Source organism: Lathyrus oleraceus, chromosome 1 (genome assembly GCF_024323335.1).
Source record: "Lathyrus oleraceus cultivar Zhongwan6 chromosome 1, CAAS_Psat_ZW6_1.0, whole genome shotgun sequence".
NCBI lineage: Eukaryota > Viridiplantae > Streptophyta > Magnoliopsida > Fabales > Fabaceae > Lathyrus > Lathyrus oleraceus.
The window spans coordinates 192,288,248-192,293,727 of NC_066579.1; positions in this window are offsets into that span (position 1 = coordinate 192,288,248).

Sequence of the window (5,480 nt, forward strand, 5' to 3'; positions counted from 1 at the left end):
CCATATCATATTAGAAAGACCATTCCTAGCTACGGCCGGAGCTATTATAGCTGTTAAGAAAGGCAAGCTAACCTTTGAAGTTGGTGAGGAAAAAGTCGAATTCATTTTGACGTAATTCCTAAAGGCACCAACTATAGACGATACTTGTTGTCTACTAGATATCATCGACGAATGTATAAGAGAAATGGAGAATGAACGAACATCATACTCCGAAATACTGAAAATTCTAAGGCCTCTTACTCTTGAAGATGAAAAATGGAGTGAGGAATACCAAGATGATAGCCTAAGTGAATGCCTAGCACTAACGCCCGATCATATGCCTTGCCCAAAGAAACCAACCCTAGAACTTAAGACGTTACCCATAAATCTAAGGTACGAATTCCTAGACACTGAACTTGAGCAACCTGTAATAGTCAATGCAGACTTAGGGCAGATAGAAACTGAAAAGCTCCTACATATTTTGAGAAAATATCCAACTGCTCTAGGCTACAATATCTCAGATCTAAAAGGAATAAGCCATTCCATATGCATGCATCGCATAATGCTAGAGGAAGACAGTAAGACCTCTAGAGAACATCAAAGAAGGATAAATCTCATGCTGAGTGATGTAGTAAAGAAAGAAGTGCAAAAGCTGTTAGAAGCAGGTATTATATACCCGATATCCGATAGTCAATGGGTCAACCCAGTCCATGTCGTACCGAAGAAGGGAGGCGTCACAGTTGTTAATAATGAAAAAGGAGAATCTATAGCACAAAGAGTGGTTACTGGAAGTAGAATGTGTATTGATTATTGAAAATTAAACAAAGCCACTCGGAAGGATCATTTTTCTTTACCGTTTATCGATCAAATGCTTGAACAATTGGCTAAGCATTCTCACTTCTGCTACTTAGACGATTATTCGTGATTTTTCCAAATTATTATTCATCCTGACGACCAAGAGAAAACGACCTTCACATGTCCCTATGGTACATTCGCCTATCGACGAATGCCATTCAGACTGTGTAACGCTCCCACAATATTCCAAAGATGCATGATGTCAATTTTCACTGATTTTATAGATGACATCATGGAAGTCTTCATGGACGATTTCTCTGTATGCAGACAAAGCTTTGAAGGCTATTTATCAAATCTTGAAATGGTACTAAAAGATGCGTAAAAGTGAACCTCATGCTAAACTGGGAAAAATGTCATTTCATGGTCCGACAAGAGATCGTACTCGGACATATAGTATCCGATTAGGGGATTAAAGTCGACAAGGCCAAACTAGAAGTTATAGAAAACCTTCAGCCTCAGAAAACCGTAAGAGAAATACGAAGCTTCTTAGGACACGCCGGTTTCTATCGGCGATTCATTAAAGATTTCTCGAAAATCACCAAACCATTGATTGGCTTATTGATGAAAGACATCGAATTCATCTCTGATGAAAAATGCCTAGCGGCGTTTGAATAACTGAAAATAGCTCTTATTACCGCACCTATCATGCAACCGCCCGATTGGAGATTACCCTTTGAAATCATGTGTGACGCTAGTGACTATGTTGTAGGCGCAGTATTAGGACAAAGAAGGGATAAGAAATTTCATGCAATATACTATGCAAGTAGAACCCTAGACCCTGCGCAGATGAATTACGCCACCACAAAAAAGGAACTTTTAACCGTAGTGTCCGCTCTGGATAAATTCGTTCCTACCTAGTTGGAGCAAAGATAATTATCTATACCGACTATGTTGCAATTAGGTACCTGTTAAACAAAAAGGACGCCAAACCAAGACTCCTAAGATGGATCTTACTATTAAAAGAGTTTGACCTAGAAATCAAGGATAAGAGGGGCACTTAAAAACATCGTGGCCGATCACTTGTCAATAATGGAAGGTATTGAACCTGAACGAGTGCCTATAAACGACGATTTCCCGTACAAAAGACTCATAGCCCAACTGGAAATAAATACAGCTAAATATGCATTAACCCATAAGGATACCAAAACAAACGAGGCAGTGGAAGCAATTTACACTAAAACCACACTGCCATGGTATGCTGACTTCGTCAACTACTTAGCAGCTGGGGTGCTTCCACCGGACTTGACTTACCAACAAAAGAATTATTTTTCCCACGATCTTAAACATTACTATTCGGATGAGCCTCTACTTTTCAAGAGAGACGCCGACGGCATTTTCCGTCAATGTGTCCCCGAAGATGAGGTAGAAAACATAATCTCCCACTGTCATTCTACTTCCTATGGAGGACATGCAAGCACCTCGAAGACTTGCGCTAAGATATTCCAAGCTGGCCTCTTTTGGCCCACTCTGTGGAAAGATGTCCATATCGCAATCATCAATTGCGACCAATGTCAACGCACTGGCAACATATCTAGACCCGATGAAATGCCACTTAAAGGAATTTTGGAAGTAGAACTCTTCGATGTTTGGGGAATCGATTTTATGGGACCGTTCCCATCTTCTTTTGGTAACAATTATATCCTTGTTATGGTCGATTACGTATCAAAATGGATTGAGGTCATAACCTCTCCAACGAATGACACATGATTGGTTATTAGACTCTTTAAGTGTGTAATCTTCCCTAGATTCAGAGTGCCGAGACTTGTCATTAGTGATGGTGGATCCCATTTCATTTCAAGGATTTTTGAAAAGCTATTACTGAAATATGGAGTCTGGCACCGCATAGCAACACCCTATCACCCACAAACGAGTGGGCAAGTAGAAGTCTCGAACCTAGAAATTAAACAAATCTTAGAAAAGATGGTTGCCACCTCTAGGAAAGATTGGTCCTCAAAATTACACGAAGCCCTGTGGGCATATAGGACAGCTTATAAGACCCCAATATGAACCACACCTTTTATGCTAGTTTATGGAAAATCATGTCATCTGCCAGTAGAATTAGAAAATAAAGCATATTGGGCCATTAAGACCCTTAATCTCAATTATACTGCCGCAGGAAAAAAAAAGAATATTAGATATCCATGAACTAGAAGAACTTAGACTAGATGCGTATAAGAATGCCCGAATCTATAAAGAAAGAACTAGAAAATGGCACGACAATTGCATATCAAGGAAAGAGTTTAAGGAAGGCGGCAAAGTACTTCTGTTTAACTCCCGCCTCAGACTCTTTCCCGAAAAACTTTGTTCTAGGTGGTCCGGTCCCTTCGAAATTACCAATGTCTTTCCAAATGGAGCGATAGAGATAAAGGGAAAAACGAGCGAACCATTTACAGTAAACGGTCATCGTTTGAAACATTACCACAACATTGACAACAATGATTTCATCGCAAATCTAAAGCTTGCAGAGCTACCCGCTCATTCACAAGAATAACGTCTACTTTATTTCTGTCGAGCTTACGACAATAAACAAAGCGCTTGGTGGGAGACAACCCACAATATATCTTTAACCATTTAATTTAATTATCTAAATTCATGATTATTACTACTGCTTATTTTTCATTCTTTCTTTCTTTCTTATTTCTCATAAAGTCAATCAGTATATTTATCTATTATTGACCCTTACTAACTTAATGTTGTTATCTACTTGATTTTATCTAGCTACTGACCATCACAATGCAACAAGTAGATTACATGGATATAGTCTTCAGAGGCAAAGCTCAAAGGAGATGTTTTAAGGCTCTAGCTTAGAGAGAAATGGAACTAACCTTATACCCAGATGGACGCACCATGACCGAATTAGGTATAAGAGACAGTGTTATGTTCCTAATTAACCAACTAGGCTTGGACACCTTTGCTATCAAAAGAAAATTTAGTTCCTACAGTAGGTTGACTTTAGAATTCCTAAGCTCCCCAGTTTACCTGCCAAACAATGGTATGTGATTTAACAAAGGCCTCATCACCTTTAGGTTGTTCGATAATGGCTACCGCTACACCCATAGTGAAATAACTGAACTCTTAGGATGCCCTAATGGTCCTTATACCTTTACCATTACCCAGGAAGACAGGTTTGTAGACCTTAAATTAGATCACTTTTGGGGTAGCATAATAGGAAACGACCATCTCGAGCCGGACCTTATGCAATCAGAGAACATCCATAACCTTGCCATTCATTACTTTCACAAGATCCTAGCTCACACCTTATTTGGAAAGGAACAGAATAGAACCTTCGTGTCCAAAGACGAACTCTTTATAATGTACTGTACATCACAGGCCCAACCTGTTAACGCTGCTACATTCATGATAGCTAATTTGCATCGTATATCATAGGAAGACTATGGACCAATCTTAGTGGGAGGCTTAGTGACCGTGATAGCAAATTCCATCAAACTAAGAAAACCACTTATCATGCTCAACCCTTTAGGTGGGATACAACCAATGAACATCGGATTTTGTTCCAACACCAGTATCATTAGGAACCTAGGTCCAGATGTGTTTGAATTGCTAATTAACAGCCAAGTAGTACACCTGTTTACCTTGCCAAACCATATGACGAGTGTACATGATAGGAACAACTGGCTCTATGATTTGGATGGACCACTAGATGCGCCACCTTCTCCTCTAGAGACACCCAAAATCTATGACCACTATGACAATTATCTCTCTGATACTGAATCACACGCCCCAGTTATACCTGCTGCACCTCTAACCGATCATGTTGCTGCTATCGAAGCTGTTCAGACAGACGTCGCCAATCTGAGAGGCGAGCTAATCACCTTGCGCATGGAAATCCACGACTTTATGGATGTAGTGCCAGAGAACCTGAATCACATCTACCAGCACTTCTACTCGTTTGCTCCTCTTACCAGCAGCCGCCGTAATGGCTAATTTATTTGAATATTACCAATTTACTGACATTTATTTTATTTTCTTGTTTGGAATTTTATTGTTGTTTTTACACATTGGGAATTTATTTAATTACTTCATTTCTTTTTATTCCAATAGACGAATTATATCATCTTTTCCCGTCTACCCCATTCTTTTATTTTTCAATTTTGAGTTTTAATGTCACTTTATCATATCTTCTTTCTTATTCCTACCTATATATTATGTTGGTTTTCTTCTAACTAATTATTAAACCATTATTTTATGCCGGTAAATCAAAATTCAAATGAAAATTATGGTCAAAGCAATAAAGGGGTCCACACATGGGAACAAACCACACTGCATGTGGCGCCTGCCACACACAGGCTGTGGCGCCCATGTGAAGACCGTGGCACCCGCCACAAGTCCCTAGTGGCGCCCTCCACGAGCATAAACAGTGGCGCCAGCCACCACATTACCGTTCACGCGCATGCTGATGTACTATTTGTCACATCAAACCCCTTAATTACTTTGTCCCTTGCATGCTTGACAATGTATTAAAGACTTTTCAACCATTTTCAAATTCTTTGACCGAGGCATTGAAGACCGTAAATGAAATTTATTTCATTAATCAATTTCCAACCACCGTCATCTTTATATAAACCACCAACGTAACCTCACCAAACCACACCTCTCATAAACATAATTCTACTATTTCTTGTTAC